This window comes from Pterocles gutturalis, unplaced genomic scaffold (assembly GCF_000699245.1).
Source record: "Pterocles gutturalis isolate BGI_N339 unplaced genomic scaffold, ASM69924v1 scaffold21381, whole genome shotgun sequence".
NCBI classification, from domain to species: Eukaryota; Metazoa; Chordata; class Aves; order Pterocliformes; family Pteroclidae; genus Pterocles; species Pterocles gutturalis.
This window is the reverse complement of record NW_010103569.1, coordinates 27,362-47,015: the sequence shown is the minus strand read 5'-3', so window position 1 is coordinate 47,015 and position 19,654 is coordinate 27,362.

Below are 19,654 nucleotides of genomic sequence, written 5' to 3'. Positions count from 1 at the left end.
AATTTTATTTCTCAATTTTAGACACACAACTGTAGGGTCTGGTGTAAATGCTCTGATCTTGAACGGAGCTAGGGAGTCCTGCTTTACCCTAGTTTGTATCATTTTTCATCACTGCTCCTGACAGCATGTATCAAATTTTTTCTGGTGTGCCAGCTCTGATGCTTCTTGGAATCTGCTTGCTAAAATGGCAGAAGGTTTAACTGACAAACAAAAAAGCAGTACTTTTCTGGTGATTTAGCAAGGTGAGTCAGCTCAGTAAGGCTTCAGCACAAGGGAGGATGTGCAGGACCCGAGCAAGAGGAGGCGTGAGTGGAAGAGCCTCAGAGCCAGCAGAAGGGAGAAGGCATATGATTATATAGCTGGGGTGTGGGTGAAAGGAGGGTGAGTGGGACAGTCTTCTCTGTGACATGACTGAGCGGTAGATATGGTGCCAGAAGCCCACTGCTTACAAGTACTACTTATGTGTTTGCCACGGCTGTGCTGAACACTGCAATTTATATGCTTATGCTACATGTTAAGAATTACAGTACAGATTAGCATAAAAAGCCCTCTACCATAAACTTCACACAGTAAATATTTGTGATACGGGAAGTTACTGTTTTAGAATGGAAGTGTAGGATTATAGATATGACTGTGTACTTCCTAGAATGAAGTGATCTGATTTTTTGCTGGTAGCTTGAAGTAAAAATAGCCTAAATATTTTGTATTGATTGCTTCCTTCATATTTAGCTAAACAAAATGTTTTTTTCCATTTTATCTGTCTAAGAATGTTACCTACATATAATGGAGCTGAGGGGTAGAGGTTGGCCAGAATACAGACTGCTGGGGATTCATTTAGTTGTAGAAATGAAATTTCTGGGCTGATTGGACACTGTTTTAGTGAAGTAGATCTTTGTACATTTTTGTGTACTTCTAAATGCAGCTATCTTGCAGAAACATCTCATGAATTTATAGTAAGTTTTTTAAATTGTTTGCTATTGTTCCTTAATGGCAGTTTCTGAAACAGACTGTTTTCACTTTTAACTAGTATGTTTATTTGGAATGTCACACTTTTAATTCCAGATTTTCTTTGTGTTTCTGTTTTACATGTGTTTGGCTCTCTGGTTTTGTTTGTCTGTTTGTTAACCTTTATTGAAACTTTCATTGTATTTCTGCAGCTAAGTAGGTGTTTCAAAATATATTAAAAATTATTAGTAAAAGTTTTCATTTTTATATTAACTTGAGCCAAGTATTGCAAAATATGTAGTTGAAAAAATATTGGGGAGCATTGACAAAAGATTCTGGCACATAATTGACAGGTTTACTCCTGTCCTTAAGTTCTGACTACAGGAATTTTTTTTGCTTTGTCAGTCCATCATAGGTCTTCAGTAATAACCGAATCTTGTTTTAAGGAATTGTTTTAAAGGAACTTCTTACTGGAGCTAAAGCTTAAAATTTGTCTTTTTATTTCACACATGTACCATATAATGACCATTACTTTCCTTTTCTCTGAAAACTTGCAACTTGTACTTTTCTGAGAGTAAACATGAGAGCATAACTTCTGTTTCAGGATCTTCAAGTTTTTCATTAAGACCAGTCAAGGTAGTCTAGACCAAATCAATTAATCTATTTATAAACTAAAGGATAACTTTTTTTTTTAAATATCAGCTGAGGAGTGTGTAGGTTACAGCAGAAAAATGCAAAGAAGAAACTTATTGCCAAATAGGGTAATGCATGCTTATTGATGGTAGATCTATGTACGAGGTATTTTAAAGTGAGAATGTAGTAACACAGCAATTTTTTTCAGGCTTTAAAAATTTTTTATTTGCATTGTGTCTGAGATTATTTTCAAAAATATTGTAGGAAAGAACTAGAATATCATGTGATGTTTTCCATACATAAAAAAAAACCCTTTAGAGCTGCTTAGAGGGTCTGACCTTAGGAGCTAAGAACTACTGGCCCACAGGGAGAAGAAATCAAGTGTCACCATAAGGCTAGTTGTCATATTCCCTGACCGTGAAGTTCAGATTTCTGTTCTGAAAATTAACTTCTATTTGGCTGTCACTTCAGTGACAACAGCATGTGAACTAAATTCTCTGATCCCTCATTTGTTTTTCATGTTCCTCTCCAAGGACATAGTACCCTGAGATCAAAACTCCCATTTTACCAGATATACTAGTTCTCTATGTTATGTCTACATTTTAGATTAAAATTACAGCTTATTCTTAGATGTCATATGCTTCAGAAATAGAAACAGATGCTATTAAAACTTTTGATTCCACCAGTATCAGTATAAAATTATCTGATGAACCTTTACTACAGAGATATTCATTGTCAGATTTTTTGGGTCTGCATTCTGTCAGTGTTAAAATCTACAAAGAAAACCGGGAAGATGGCAGCCGATGAGTTGACACAGCGTTCACCAAGTAAGCACACTTTCTGACTGGATGTTTGATCTTGACCCTATCTGTTCTTCATAATCCTCTACTCATAAGAAAAGTGCCTCTATTAATTTTTCATCTCATAAAGAACACCAAAGAAGATCAAAGAGGTAAACAATGTGTGAAATGTGTCCTTTTTCGAGTCTCAAGACTGTGTCTCATTGAAAAACTATTCAAAGAGACAGTAAGCCCTTATCATTGCTGGAAGCATGGGATTTCTATCTTCTTATCTCACAGGAGAAGACTTTATTACTTCCTGCTTCCGAAGAAGAAAGGGGTTAAATTCAGTTGAGGGAACTGAATTATTTCAGCTGCTGTGTTGAATTCACATTGGTCACTTTTTTATTTCCATTACTGGATTAATAGCAATGGCAAAGGTACCTACTTTCATAAGTGTCCATCCAGCCAACATAAAGCTTCTGAGATCCTCACTTGGAATATATAATATTTGTGTATTAAGCACCTGTACAGCTTTGACATTTTGGTAGCAGTGAGAACATTTAGGAAAACACTGCAGTGGTAATGGCCTATGTACGTGTCCAGGCTGTGCAGTTGTTCATATATGAAGATGTCTGGCTTACGAAAGACATTTCCTGTGAACAAATTCAAAGACTACCAAATGCAGACATAGGTCTGGTACATGAGTATAAAAGGTATCAAAGGAAGCCTGCAAACAATATGTAGCTAAAGAAGAGGGCTTCTTTTTTTTCTTTTGGGTAGCCTCTTATGAAGGGTACCCCTGAAAAAGTGCACAGTAGACCTTTTTACTATGTCTGCCCTGTAAAATTTATGGCCACAGTTCTGGGCTCACAGAAGCATGAATAAAAGCACTGTTAATGGATTCCAGACTGCTCTGTGAAATCAAGTTTGCAGTTTCCAGTATGAACTTGGGCACCTTGTAGGTCACGTGACCTCTTACAGACATGTAGCACCTCATGCGATAGCTTTTTTCGTTATTTATTTATAGACATGGAAGAAGCAAAATGAATCGACAGTCCAGATTTTTTTTTAGGGAAACTCTGTGCAGGTTTTTTTTGAGAGGGCAAAACTTTCTGGAATTTTGGAAGATAGGCTCAGTATGGAGTCTTGTTTTTATGACTGAATCAGCTGATAGATACTTTTCTACCTTGAGCTATTCCTGTCAAATAACCTAGAATTACTTGTAACTCGAAGCAGCCCAGCAATTGTCTTTTCTAATTATTTGAAACACATACAATCTAGATGCTTGACTCTCAGGACACACCTGATGACAAAAGCTAGAGGAAGTAATTTGATTTGCTATACCCAACAAAATGTTAATGACTGTCTGAATTACAGAGATTTTATTACACCTTTTAAACTCGTCTTCTCTAATTGTAGGAAGAAATTATACAAGAAGACACATTTTCAAATTAAAAGATTTAAATGATAATGCGATCAGTGCCTCATTTCTTTTTGTACTTAACATTATCAAATGCACTGGATTATGCTTTCTCCATGTAGTCAGTGAACCTCTTCCACAGTTTGTCTGCATCTAGCATGTATGTATAGTACTCTCCAGTTGACTGTCTCTTGACATTTTCGTGTCCACTTACAGCAGCGTCGCACAGAGGATATAACATTTCTCATTATACCCGAGTGATATGAGTCATCAATCAGGCTATTCTCTAATGACATCTCTTTCATCTGGTAGCCATATTTGCTTCTGCACCTTTTCATGAAGGATGCTTTCCTTAAAGCCATTAGGAAAAAAAAGTCTTTCTCAACCACAGTGAACTAATCTACTGAAAGAAATTGGTGTTAATTGAACTATTGAGCTATAGCTTTATTTTTCTTCCATACATCCTGTGATGATCACAAAGAGGTTTGCCGTTTTTATTCAGAATAACAATTTTAGAGCAAGTTCCTTGATTGTGTTTTGTTAAGGAGCATTATAAGCAGCCACTATGTCCAGCTGCTCCTAGGGTTTCCTTCTGCCCAGCCCAGAAACCCTGGGGTCTCTCCAGCTCAGGCCAATGGATGTGGCTGCTGCTGTCCTATTTGCAGGTTCAACCAGTAGCAAAGGTAAGTCTGGCTTTACACTAGGCTGTTGATTTCTATCTCCTTTTTATTACCCTGCTTGGAACGTCTCACAGTGAAATGCAAACATGATAAACAGAAAGATTGCTCATGAATTCAGTAGGTGACATTTTCCCAAACTTCCTGGTGTGCATTTTGACAGTCATAGAAAGAGAGCTTGTTTCTAAGATTATCAATTGCCAAACTGGTTTTTATTCTTCTGAACTTAATAAATTCAATTGAGGCTTACAATATTTTTTGTAAGTGTATTTTAAGTGTGAGTCATTTTCAGCTGTTGTGTCTTCATTTTTGTAGAACCAGAGACAAGCATGGCTTTTCAGTGTTTAGGGGTGTTTATGTTGCATTTATTTTGCCTTTTTTTTTAGGTGCAGTACTGATACATTACTAATCCTGGATGATGTGCTACTGTACAATGTAATAAACATTTCTAAAAGCACAGCAATCTATTTATTGATCACTAAGTACGATAGGATGACAACCCAGTACCTTATTTCCTCCTGACATTAATCCATGAGTCCTGTGATAGGTTCCCCAGCACCACCTTTGAGGGTACATGGGTAGTTAAATTTTAGTTTGAAATGTGTAATTGACTAGAAATATGTGATCTTCCTAAATTTTCCCTGGTTTTGCTTTTCCCTCCAATGGTTGCTAATTCCTGGTTCTGAGTCATCCATCAAAACTGGCCTTGCAGTACGTTTAGCTTCTTCAATGACTCATCATGGATTTGATGTAGGTAAGGAAACTGCAGCTGGCAGGTTAGAGCAGTTCATGTCTCAAAACTGTATATGAATAAAGTACAAGCTGACAGTTCAAGTATATTTTTAATTCAACTTTCAGAGACCCCCATATGTAATTTCAAATGGAATTGTTACAGTACTTAAACTGACCTGAACAGACTTTAATCTTTTGTTTACTTGCAGACCTTTAGTTGTTCTTTTTTTTTTTTTTCCAATGGGGTGTGGAATCCTGTGGTGAAAGTATCACAGTCTTATGTTGTTTTGGTCACCTTCTGCATGTACCCTGAGGGGTAGTCCATAGGACCCATGCTTGATAACCACTGATATAGAGTTCTCCAAGTAGAGAAATTAGGAATGGATAAAAATAAAAATGTGTTTAGTTGAATTGAAACATGACCTTGAAATTTCATTTTTGTTTTCTTAAGCTTATATATATATATATAGTTTGATATATAATTCTAACCTTTGTTTTTTCACTTTTTATTAATGAATTGAACTTCTGCTGTATTCTGAGTATTTTCTGGTCAGTGTGATGAAGTACTCTCTCCTGAGGAGGCTCAGATACCTAACTCTGCAGTTTCCTCTATCTGCTGATTTGTATTCTCAAAGTGATGTATCTGTAGAAGTTTGTATGGGAAGTACTCATTTCACCATCACTTTTGTGTCTTTGAAAACATATACAAAAAAGCATTGTGGAAGGAAAATGGACATCAGGGGACTGGTTCTCCTGTAAACCTCTGCATGATATTACTGGACAGTCAAGTTGAACCCCAGTACTTTGAAGCCTGTCCCTTGAAAACTGAAAGGTACTCAGTGGGTATGCAATACTCTGGAAGAATTTGTGCTTCGGCAGGAAGATGCTATTTCTGTGGTAGTAGGACTGGCAACAAATACCAGTGGTAGATCTTAGCACTTGGGTGTAAATCTTAAGGTACTTTACCAATAACAATTTAAGTCTGTAAATGGGCTGTAGTTTACAAATGTGAGAACTGGCACTGTAATACCATGTATTGTTTTCTTGGTAACAATGGAGAGAGGTTTTTTCCTTTTTTTCCATCACGGTTGAGAAGATTGTTCCCATTTTTGGGTTACTTTCAGGTGTGCAACAAAGCTGTTTGCTAACTGAAGCCTGTGGAAAAAATCATCTGGCCCAGAAAAAGACGTGATATCTCTGAGATTATATATTAGGCTATCAGTAGGGTTATGAGTGACCTTCTTGTCATCCTAAAACTTTTGGTAGATTCTGATTTTTTTCTAGTCTCTGAAGTTTAAAAACAAAATGAAGAAAGGTACTTTAAAAATGTTAATTTAAAATAAAGTGCTGACCAAAACCAGAAGAGGTATTTGAAAACCCCTGAACGTGTGTTTAGCAAAAAGGTCATTGATTTTTCATCTGTAGGGAAGCGTGCATGAGAGGAGCACCTTGGTGAAAGCTTTTATCTCTTACGCTATGAAGACTGGTATTTTTCCTTTTTACATATATATCACTAAGATTTGTAACTGTTAGGTCAAGCCTCTTTTACTTGTTCTGATCACATTTTCATTATTGCAAATCCGTGTTCTCAGATTACTGAGCGAGTTTTGGCTCTGTGCTACTGCAGGTTTGTGTAGATTCAGTGGGAAAGATGCGTTGTGAAACCTTTCCTCATGTGATTGCTGAAGGAAAGTGAGAGTCAGTTGGTTATTTTGTGGAAGAAAGTAACAATAATCCAAAAACTTGCTACAAATCTCAATGTCCCTGATACTGCTTTTTAAAATAAATTTTTATTAGACTAAGAATTAGACAACTTGAGCTGCTCAGGAAAATTCTGCCCAAATTGTTTTTTCCAATGAAGGAACTTTTCACTGAGTGCTGTGCCTTCATTGCTTAAATGCTAAACCTTATTCAAGTTCTATGCTGACTTGGTATGTAGTACTGTGACTTCACTGTTGACATGCGCAATGAGAGTCAAAATGAGTATGCTCAGTGTGGCAAGGCTGGCTGAAAGCATAGATGATAACCATTAAGATGGTTAAATAAAATAAAAATATTTTTACTTGGTAGTAGAAATATATACTCAGTACTGATCTTTTTCTAAAACAAAAGAAAAAAACAAGAAAAAAAGAATCATTTTGAAATTCTTGTATACAAAAGAAAAACGTTGTAACTTTTTGCCCTGGTTTTGACTGTGACAGAGTTAACTTTCTTCACAGTAGCTAGTAAGAGGCTATGTTTTAGATTTGTGCTGAGAAGGTGGCTGATAACATATGGATGTTTGTAGTTGCTGCCAGGACAGTCAAGGACTTATCAGCTTCATGCTTTGCAGTGTGTGCAGGGGCAGGAGAAGCTGGGAGGGAGCACAGCCCCAATTACTGGCTTGGGATTCGACCTTAGGTTTAGGATTGAGACTCAAATTGGCCAATAGTCTATTCCATATCATGCATGTTATTCCCAGTATATAGATTAGGGTCTGTCCAGAAGCTCTCTCAGTTGCCCTCTTGGTCATTTCTCAGTCTCTCAGAACCTCAGGCTCTTCCTTTTCTGGGATTTTGCAGTTTCAGGACTCTCCCTGCTCCATGTTTGTTAGCTGGGAACAGTGGCGAGTGGTGAGCAGTTGCACTGTGTATCACTCATTTGTATATTTGTATATTATCATCACTATTATTATCATTATCATTATTATTTTCAGTTTTGTTGTAGTTTAGTTATTGTTCTTATCTCAACCCACGAGTCTCTTTTTCCCTTTACCCCTTTAATTCTCTCCCACATCCTTGGGAAGAGGGAGGGTAAGCAAGTGGCTGTGTGTTGTGTGCTACTAGCTGTGTGGGTCAAACCATGACATTTTTTGGTTTGAAATACTATTTTCTCACCATTTTGAAAAACTAAAACAAGCAATGTGAATAATGTTTGGTAGGTGCCTTGCATATTTTTTGTGCACAGTGAAAAGTTTACCACAAAGCAATGCAATTTGAAGGGGCAGAGCAGAGAGAGTACTTAGAACATTCTACATGATTCACGGGTCATTTCCTGCTAAAGCAAAGAATTTATTGATCAGCACCTGCTTATTATGTTCCAAGTAGGCTAGAGGGACTTAAAGCACCGTAATCATGGTCAGAAATCTGGACGAATTGATTTAAACAAGGTAAAAAGCTAAAATAAACCTAATAAACAGGGCTAGAACAAGCAGGGTGATGGATGAGTGAATAGACAGGGAAGGCTTTAGCACAGCATTAAAATCCATCATGTCCTTGGGGGGGGTGAAGTTGTGAAATCTTTTTTTTTTTTTTTTTTTTTTTTGCTATATAGAATTAGATCATAGAAAAATCTGCAAGTAACAACAACAGAAAGTAAATATGTCTAGTGAATAGCTATGATACAGATGATTTTTCATTTTAGCCTTGTTATTATTACCAGATACGTCACTGTCTTCAATATCTTAAAACCTGAATTTTGATATTGCCATGATGCTATTTAATAGTATGCAAATACTATGATGGAAAATAAATTATCCAAAGGGATACTTTAAATTGAACACTAGAGTGCAGATTTCAATTCTGTGCTGTTTGAATACAGAAGATAATTAAATAAAAATCAATACTTTTCATATTATTGAGACCTGAGAAAAAATGTGTATCAGTGGTAAATATGTAGCCTAAATGGTATTTATGATCCAGAAAACTGTAGTTCTCTATTCTGTATCATCTCTTCATGTTTTTTAATTTGTGGGAGAGCTGTAGTTCTTGTCACTACCATACAAGGAGAACTTGTGTAAGAAGGCTACAGGGTGTGTTGCTAAGATGTATTGTAAGCTACAGAATGTGGAATGCTGTAGTGTGTTCAGCACAAAGGAGCAAGCGCAGGGGTCAGCTTGGGGGACACTGGTGTTTTCACTTGAGCTAACCCAAACTTTATTTCCTTAGGATAAATTTGTTATAAAAACCCTCAAGGTACCTGATACAAAAGATGAGCAGAAGCTAGTATGTGGCTGCAGCTTGCTTTTAAACATGACCCAAAGAATTGTAGATAGTAAGTAATAATTTTTCTCCTTTTCACTTTATGGAAGAACTCTTAATTTATGTTAATACAGGTTTTGAAACTTTGCATTGACTAATTAATCTGTAGCAATGGGAAAACTCCTTCTGTATATAATTGTAACATTTTAAAAAGTACATTTCTTGAAAAGTTAACATGAGCTTCCAGCTCCTTGTGGTGGTTTAAGGCCACCCAGCTACTAAGCATCACACAGCTGCTCGTTCTCTCCTCCCTTCCAGTGGGATGTGGAGCAGAATCGTGAGAACAAAAGGTGAAAACCTCATGGGTTGAGGCAAGGACGGGGAGGAGGGTTCATTCACCACTTAGTCACAGGTGAGAAACAGATTCAGCTTGGGGAGAAAACAACACAATTTAATTTGTTAACAATCAGAAACAGAGGGAGATAATGGCAAAGAGAACTACATCTTAAAAAGGCACCTCTCCCCCACCTCTCCCTTCTTCCTGGGCTCAAAGGCTTTTTTCTAAATTTCTCTACCTTCTCCCCTCCCCAAGTGGCACAGCAGGGCAGGGAATGGGGGTTACGGTCAGTCCATCGTGTGTTGTTGTTGCTGCTGCTTCTTCCTCTTCAGGGGAGGGCTCCTCACAGTTTTCCCTCCCCCAGCATGGGGTCCCTCTCACGGTAGAGTCCTTCACAAACTACTCCAATGCAAGTCCTTCCCACAGGACGCAGTTCTCCAAAGACTGCTCCAGCGTGGGTCCTGTCTACAGAGTCATGGCCTCCTTGATTGCAGCCACCTCTTCCAGCATCGGGTCATCCACAGGCTACATGCAGGGGGGTGTCTGCTCCACCATTAAATCTCCTTGAGCTATGGGCAAACTCTGCTGTGGTTCCATGGGCTGCACAGGGACAAACCTCTGTCACCATGGTCTTCACCAGGGTCGACAGGGGAGCCTCTGCTCCGGCACCTCCTCCCTTTCCTTTCTCTTCACTGACCTTCATGTCTGTGTAGTCTCTCTCACATCCTGTTCCTCTCTCTGCCACAGGTTCTTCTCTGGCTCCTGAGAAACTCCCAGCTCTTGGGCAGGTCAGTTGGGCCAGGACTGCAGTAGAGGATTGGGTTGAGTGGGGCCATGCCACAGCTCCCTGCGCTGTGCCCCCTCTTCAATGTGGCATTTGCGGAGGCACTGACTGGGTTAGCCCTGGCCAGGGGTGGCTCTGGCTTGGAGTGGGGGAAACTTCCAGCCGCTTCTCACTAGGGCCGTCCCATTAGCCCCTCCCCACTACCAAAACCCCACCACACAAACCCAAAACACTCATGGATTCTTTTTCTTAGAAATGTAAGTTGGACCAAGAATGTAGTGGCTTTCTAAGCCTTTGCCAAGTCAAGTCCAGTATGATGCTTGCTTGTATTTTTGATCTGGAGTGAATGCTTGCCAATCTGCTGTTAATTTTAAGCTCATGTGCAGAACTCTGTGATAAGCCATTACACTGCTGTCTTTGGAGAGTTATGAGTAACTTGCATATGCGAAGAAATACTTTCCAAGCTTTTGCATGCTTATAGAATTTGAGCTTTACTAGATTTACTCTTTGCTAATTGTGATCTTTGTCATTTTATTAACATACCCAAGGAAAATCCTCCTATCTTGTTTTCTGAAGCTACTTCTCTTCTCTGGCTTCATTACATTAAACAAACAACTCATGCAAGCTTGTGTTAGTACTATCACTCTTTGTATCTTGCAGAACCCTTCATAAATGCAAGAAAGCTAAGCCTCATACTCACTACATCAAACCGCTTGAATATTTTTAGGCCTGCACCTTTATGTGTTATTTATGAATACTTTTGAAAGATAGTCCCATAGACATGGCATACTGTGCCAGTTGCATGAATAGTGAGTTCTGCTTTCGGGAAGATTGGTACTAATTTGGATGTGATGATGTTAAAAATATCCAGCACAGCAGCATAAAGAGTATTTATTGATTATATAACGGCATTCTTTGCTGTAAGTGTTCTATCAGATACAGACAAAGGAATGAATCTGTAGCACTAAAAAAAAATTAGAAAAGTTTATTTGGGTTATGAAATTCTAATAATATAAAGGCTGTCAAATAATGTCATCAAAGTTATGGCTGGCTTTAAAAGCTAAAAATGGAAGCTTAGATAGTCAACTGTCGAAATCATTGTAAACTCTCATGACTTGTCTGCTATAAATACTGGAGGAAAGGGGAAGAGAGAAAGGGAAGTTTTCCAGTATTTGTGTGGCAGGTAAGAACTACAGAGAGCAGACTTTTTTCTCTAATTGTGTCAAGTTGGTGGCTATTATTTGAATAAAAATAGCAAGCTGCCTAAAAGAAGTATTTCTTAAGTTTGTTAATTTGTTTGCTCTAAGATTGCTGTTACTTGCTCTAAGGTTTATTTTTTATTTTTTTTTTTGAAAAGTAGAAATTTTTTGGATGGAGGTACAATGTGGCATGAAGGAGACTTATTTTGTATACTACTGCTGTTTGTGGATAAGAAAGATGTTTCATAAATTTTGAAGTTTTAAGACCAAATATCCTGACAGCCTACTTACAGAAAACAGTGGTTATCCTAGTGTAAATTTATGCAATGTGACTGCTCTTAGTTAAGCATGCCAGATAGATATGAAGTTCTCTTAGATGGAAGGGTGCAAGAATAAATCTGATCTAATGAATTTTGTGACGTTCTCAACTCCCATATACAGTGCACCAATATACTTGTGTACACTGTTTACACAGGAGGTAGAATGAACAATAATACACATAAAGAATAATTAGGAAATACTTTGCTTAAACAGGACAAGATAAAGAACCTAGTCCAGTGAGTGCCATTCCTTGACTTACCAAAATATATTAACATGTTGTTTCTGATGTTCTTTCTTGTAGCTAGCATGACATGAAGTATCTAAACAACAGGAGAAATGTTACTGCGTTTTTGCAATACATATGCTTTACTTAAATTTGGGAAGAACTTTCAGGTTCCTAACAGAATTGAGAAGAAGCCGTCTACAAGAAAAGTGGTAGTTTAGTGGGTAGAGCACTCTGCCAAGTTTAGACCAGCAACTGAGTTTTGAATCTGAGCTTTCTAATAACAAGCGATCTAGCTAGCATTTGTCAAAATTTGAAATCTCATCTGGTTCATACAGTAGGACATTTGTTATATTTGAATTTGGAAACATTGTAAAAGCTGATCATGCATAATTTAGAAAAAATCAAAAACTTCCCGAATAAACTGCAGAAGTTATGCCATTCCTTATTGGAATATTATTTTTAATTTCTCACCATATCAGAGCTCAGAAGTATAGGATGTTGAATTACTTACAAGCTGTACTGTCAAGGGTGTGCATGAAGGGTGCTGTTTCAGCTTTGACCTAAGAGTTATCTATCTCTTTTCTGTATAAAACTAAACTGTTCATCAAAGCTCTCACTTCCTCCTCAAAGTGGTTGTGTGAGCTTAGAGGTACTGTCTGCCCCAAGCTCTCGAGGCAGTATATTTGCTTAACAGGATCTGTAGGAATCCCTCCTTCTGCCCTCTCCCTCATCCGTTGATGCCCATTCACTGTGGCTGCTGCACAGCGGTTCCTGTCAATAGGAAGGGCAAATCAGGGATCTTTCTGGATGACCAGCTTCCATTCTGCTTGGATCTTGTTCCTCTTGTTTCGGATTCTCTTATTTTCATTCTGCCTCTTCTGTCCTCACTTACAAGCCAGAATCTGAGAAGACTACCTTGTGCCAACACATGCAAATGGATTCTTCTTTTGAGTCCTGCAGTTTGATGTTGTGGGTTGTGGTTTTTTTTTTTTTTTTTGGTGGGTGGGAACCTTGCCATTTCTTTATTTCTTCCAGTGTTGAATTTCAGCTGTGCTTCCTGCTATGGACACATGCTATACTGGTACTAGCTCCTTACTTAGTCTTGGAGAAAACAGCGTCTTCAGAGAGGGCCAGATCATTAGGTTCTTTAACCTATTGGTCTGTAGGGATCAAAAACTCTACTATTAAACTACTTTTTCCTCTGTTGGCTCTAGGCTTATGAAAATACATGAGTTCTCTACTTTTCACGCAACACAGGGTCTGCCCCTGTCCCTAGTGAGAATCATAAATTTTACTTCCTGCTATGTCATACTGATGCTATCAAAAAAAAAAAGTCTTTGATCTAGAGTATTTATGCATTAAGTTATGCAGTGATCTTTGCCCTTTTTTTCACCCTTTCTCATGAATGATATTGCTCAAAAACCAGTATGCCCTATGGATTTTTATACATTGTCTAATCTAGCAAGCTGGTTGCAGTGACATTTAAAAATCACTAAGTATGTTATAAATTAGTGACCTGAAAAAAATGACACTAGCAAATGTCATAAAGCCTCAGGAACAATGTAAATATTTAAGGTGACTAGCTTAAACTTAATGAAAGGTTTAAGCTTAACCTATGGGGAAATCTGTATCTTTACACTTAAATATAATTTTATTGTTTATTCAATATAAAAGTGAATAATGGAGAAGATGGGATTGGTACTTATGAGTAACCACATCAGGCTACTGTATTTGGGTGAAATTTCAAATATACTTTTTTGTTCAGTGCATATTCTGTTAATATTTTGCATTTTTGCTGCATTCTAAGAGCTACAATTATTAAATATTTAATAAAAATTACATATGAAAAACAGTGATATATTTAAGAAAATATGGGAAAGTTAATCAGAAAGCAGAGAGTCTGCTTGATGCTGTTTATACAATTTCCCATATGATAGTGTTGTCTGTTGTCTTCTTCTACACCCTGCAGATGTAAAATGTGAATTGACTTGAAAGAAGATAGATTTGTGGATTACCTACTTTTCCTTCCTATTTTTCCTGTAGAAAGATAGCTAATTAAGACAAAGGTTGAGCTCTACAAGTAAAAAAAAAAAAAAAATAGCTATTTGCTTTAGTTTAAGGTTGGTTCTATTGAATGAGACCCAAATATTTTATTTTGCATCAGTTTATGTCCCAGGGACTTCCTCAGCCAGAGGTGAAATCTTTGTATTTAAAAATAGTTATCTTATATCCCTCCTTGTATCTGTGGAAACTTGTAGCATCTGCACCAGCTGATGGCATGGAGTCCCACAACCTAGCTTCAATTTATAATGATTGGTCACTTTTTATTTGAGTGCATTTCCTGCTGGCTTCATTTGATGCCTCTAGGTCTTCTGTGAGAAGAGAAGATGAGCAGTGAGCCCCCGTCTGCCCTTTTAATGTATTTCGTGGCTTTTAGATCTCTGTTATGTTCCCTTGTTCCTCTCCCTTGGCTTACATTACTAAATTGTTTCTCATACAGGAACTGTTCCGTACTTTTTCTGATGCTGTTGAATTTTTTTGAGATTGGGCTTGGGAAACCAAGAATGTGAACGATATTCAAGATAATAATACCTGATAGGGGTGCAATGATATTTGCTGTGGTGTTCACTATTGCTTTTTTAATAATTCCATAGAATTTGTTTCTTTGAGCACTGCAGAGCACTGAGATTCTGATTATGAATGGTGCTGGTCAGCTCTGAACTTATTATATAAGTGAAGTTAGAATAGCAGCATTTTGCATTTTTGGTATTGAGTTTCATCTGCCATTTAAAAATCTACTTTCTCAATCTTGTGAAGTTCATACGTCATTCTCCATAGCCTACCTTCGTCTGCACTACCATGAGGAGCTTAGTATCACCAGCAAACTTTGCTACTTCATTTTCCTCATCTTTGTTGCTCTTCTGTTTTTCTTGAGTGAAGAGGTTATACAGATATGACCCCAGAGAACTGTACTGATGGGTTTTTTTAATGTGAAAAGGGAAAATTTACTCCTTTTCATCCTACTTTTATGCAATTGTTTATTCATACAAAGCTTCCTCTTCTTTTTTGCTGCTCTGAAGTCTTGGGTAGGAAAGGGAGTGGTGGGACGTCAGTGAGAACTTTTGGAAACGCATGTAAATTATGTGAACTAGATCCTGCTTACGTGCATGATTTTTTGCTTCTTTCAGAAGCCTTAGATTCTGCTTGCCTTAGATCTTGCAGCAGAACTTTCCTTTTCTTCACTCTTCCCCCAAATATTATGTTTATCTGCATCTGTTAAATTTCATATAGTTTCTACTAATTTGTCCATCAAACACATCCAGCTGGTGTTGCACTGTCCTCCACAGTCTTCCTTTCACTGCTCCCAGTATTCCCTTGTTGTCATTTAGCTTTTTGAAGCTTTCAAGGCATTCTAGTTTCTTCTGTCTTATTTCTTAGTCACCTGGTGTTCATGCAGAAGCATGTGTACTACTGTTTGTTTTTCTGAACCTCTTCAAATATTATTTTATTTGTTCTGTTGCCCTGTTTTCACTGTTGTTAAGCTCTGCTTTTGCTTTTAATAAAAAGAGATAGGTTTTGTATTTATTTTTTTTTAAACCATGGTGTTCTTTGGCACTTGTTGGCTTCACCCTGCTCCTCATTCAAAAAACTGACATCTGACTTTGATTTCAATAGGCTGCAGTTTCTCTACATTTTAAAGAAGTTATGTTCTTCATGAATAGACACACTTAGTTCCAGAAGCAGCACTCATTTCCAAAGATCCTTGGAATTCTGAGGACATTGTTTAGCCTTGCTCAGATGATCCTGCTGTTTGGTCAAATCCACATAATTATTTTTAAAATTGTGACTAGTAACACTGTTTAGTTGTGCCAGGGAATTAGTTTAGAATATTGTTGGTTTTGAATCTGGTTACAAGTATGCTTTATAGTTTGCAGTGCGGGCTACAAATATCCTTGACAACAGTATGTTGGCACAGAGCTCAAGAAATTCTACTGTTAAAGGTAGAAGAATGTTATCTAAAGTATTTTATTTGAGATATGTATTCTGCTGGTAGTTAGAATTTTTATGCTGAGCCATTGCATAAGCCTTCTGTAGTGTGTAATACATGGCTGTGCAACTGGTGAGCAGCAGAACCAGGGAAATATGTAGGTTGTGCTAAAGTATTTGTGGCGAAGGCATGTTTGGCAGTACCTGTCGTGTTCCTGATAAAAGACAGATTTTGCAGTGACTTGCAATATTACTGATCTTAATAGTATCTGAAGAAAATTAATAGATGTTGAATTCTTACAGGGTCTTATCTGTTTATATATTCTCACATTCTGAAAATTGCTATTACTCAATCTATGCTTGTGGCAAATTGCATAAATAGCACATTACAGCCTTAGTCATAGTAGAAGATAATAAGTTACAGTGTGTACTCTACCAAAGTAGAGAAATTTAAAAAGCAGAAATAGAAATCAGTGATGTTATTAGAACTGCCATGAAGAGTCTTTGTAAGCTTTGTGTCTTCCAGAAAGAAAACTGTTTCTCAGTATTATATGCTACCTCATTGTGGGAAAATTATCGTATCTGGATGGTTATCTGTTTATGATGTGTATAAAATTATTCATGTAAAACCTTTGCAGAACGTACATTTCCTAGTGTTGGAGGAATATTTGTATGAATTTGCATATATGTAAGTCTCCTTTCATAGGAGAGAGAAAAAAAGGGAAACCATGAGGTGTCCTATAAAAGGAAATCTTCATCAGTATTTATCCAAATAAATTTTTATATAAAATGAGCATTAATTGCAGATAGACAATTACTATACATATTATATGTAGATAATATTTCTATATATCTATAATGTGTGTGTATATATATATATAAATTGCACTATATGGAAACACTGTGTAAGGAGAAAAGACATCTTTTCATTCTGGTGATGTTCCAAAGCACCCAGACTGTGATTCTTGCTGTTTCCATGCTGTTTTCAAAATCTTCCGGTTAGAGCAAGCCATGGCCTGGATGAATGGGAGCTCTTTCTCATGCTTTTTCCTCCAGTTTGAGAAAGACTCACACCTAATTCATCCCAAAAGACAGGTAAGCTTTAGTTTTCTCTTTGTGCTTGTAAGTTAGCTCAAAATTCATTACTTAGTAGTTCCCAACTTTGCTTTGATTTATAGATTTCTGTCTTTGACCTTCTACATGGAGTCATGCACTATTAAAAGGCAAAGAATACATTGCTTGTCTTCCCCGCGACTCCTCAGGAGAGTTGGTCAGTCTTCTATGAACCACTGATGTTGGATAAGATTTCAAGCATCATTCATGCCTAAACTCTGCTATTCAGATTGTTCTTCCCTTCAGAAAAGTGTTGCATTGGAGGATCTGGTTCTTTTTTTCACCTTAAAAATAACATCTGTTTCCTCCTGCATTATTGCAACCCATGAAGAAGACTGGTGGAACAGGCAGGTAGCTTGTTTTGATGTTATATCCTTCATAAATAGTGATGAACTGGGGATCAATGTAGAGAAAAAGGGATCTCTTGCACGGTAAACTTGCAAAATTGCTTAAAACCTGTTCTAAGAATCTTCTCAATTTAATAACTCGGGAAGAACTTTGACTTAATGTAGTGGATAGATTGTGCTTTTTGAGATATTTTGGATCTCATTGTTGATTTCCCAGATGTAGCCAAGTTGTAGTTTTCTGTTGTGGTTTATTTGGTTCAGTTGCATAGTGCCATCATGAAATTATTGCATATTATTTAGGTGACTAAACAGACTTGTAGACAGAGGCTTGAATTCCCAAAATAAAATAAATGGGAGATGAATAAAGTTTGGAAACCCCCCTGTAAGTTTCTCAAAATTATTGCAGCTTGTTTAGGAGAAGGTAAGTTATCATAAAAAATTGGTTTAGAGTCTTATATTTGCCCTTGCAGTGCTTCTTTACAGTCACGGCAGTCTTAGAAGGATGATGTTACGTTGTTTGTTTGTTCTCCCTCCTCCAATTTGAAAATCTCTGAGACTATAGAATTTTTTTCCGCTATCTTCAGTTATGTTTTACATCTTTTGTTTTTAATGAATTAGAGAGTTAAAATGAACAAAATCATTCCACTGATATGTCAGTTTTCCTACTGAAAACTGTTTTTCTTCCAGTTTTTCAACTTTTATACTCATATAATTTCACAGATTGGAAAATATTTATTAGAGATTACAGGTAGGATTTGTTTGATTCTGCTATTTAATGAATATTTGTATGAAGAGATAATTGGGCTAGTGAGACTATGAAACGTGTTCTATTGAAATCAATTGATTTAGCTTTAAAATATATTCAGGTGGTAGGAAAGCATCATAGTTTAGATTTGCTGTTCTTTCACAATAAAGTTACATTTTATACAATAAAGAGTATTAAGGTTTATTGTGAATGTTACCAAAGACGGTGGGTGAGGTTTACTTGAATGCATTATTTTTAGCTACTTTGTATTTGAAAGCCAAGTGATATTCGTAAGTAACATAAGAACTATTCACATGAAGAAAAAGTAATTTTTTATGTTGGAAGGAACTTGGAGTCATTGCAAGATATTTGATTAGTATTCATGGCATAAAAGGAAGTTATTTTCAGGGTAAAGGAATTTGTGAAAAGATAATTGGTTAGACCAACATTCTCATTAACCTAATTTGCATTAAATGTGCTACTGTGAATTGTAGTTATTGCTTTTCCATTTGAAAGGCATGCTTTGTTAACTTATTTAAAGAGCCCAGTTAAACTACAGTTTAAGACATGCCCTTTATTTCAGCAATACAATATCAAACTGAGGATCTGTTATTACCAACTTTGTGAGTGTGGAGAATCATAAACAAGTTCTTGATCCCAGTGGATTTTCCTCATGAAGCAGGTTTGTTTAGCTGCTTTACAGCTGGTCATTCTCAGATACTGAAAGCATTTGACTAATCCCTTAGTTTAATTTTACTCCTTTGTAAGAGCTGAGGAAATTATTTCCTCTGTGACACAGCATGAGAAATAACTGAGGGAGCCTTGGGGATATTGGAAGAAAATACTTATGCCTTTGTTCTAATAGAACGAAGACTTTGAGGATCACTTAATTATTTTTCAATAAAACTTCTTTACATATGTAACTAAATTGAGCATTTAAAATATGACTGTTAAAACGCAAATTAAAACATATTTTTGTACCCATTTAAAAATCACGAGACTGAAGAAGGAATTTGGATTTCTTTAATTTTCAGCTTTAGTTATTAGCAGCATTCTAGATATTTTGAAATGGGGATTTATTTACTGTTGCGCTATGTGCAGCGGAGAGGAAGGTGCCTTTGTCAGCAGTGAGTCAACTGAGAGTGCTCAAGCTAAGCATTTGCATCTGGTGCAGATAGATACATTAAGACAGAATCTTGTTTTTCCATACTGCTGAGCATACTTAGCTGTCGTGGAACCTGGTGTTTGTGAATTATATGAACTAAACGTTTATCAAATTAGGCTTCTTCTTAGGTATCTAAATGTTAATTTCAGTGCTTAATTTTAATTATTTGCACTGTTTGATGCTGGTTGTTTTCAACAGCAATATCTGGAGGCATTGAATGTAAACCAAAGCCTAGATGATCGGGCAAGGTTGTATGTCAGCCCAGTAATGCTCGCCAGTGTT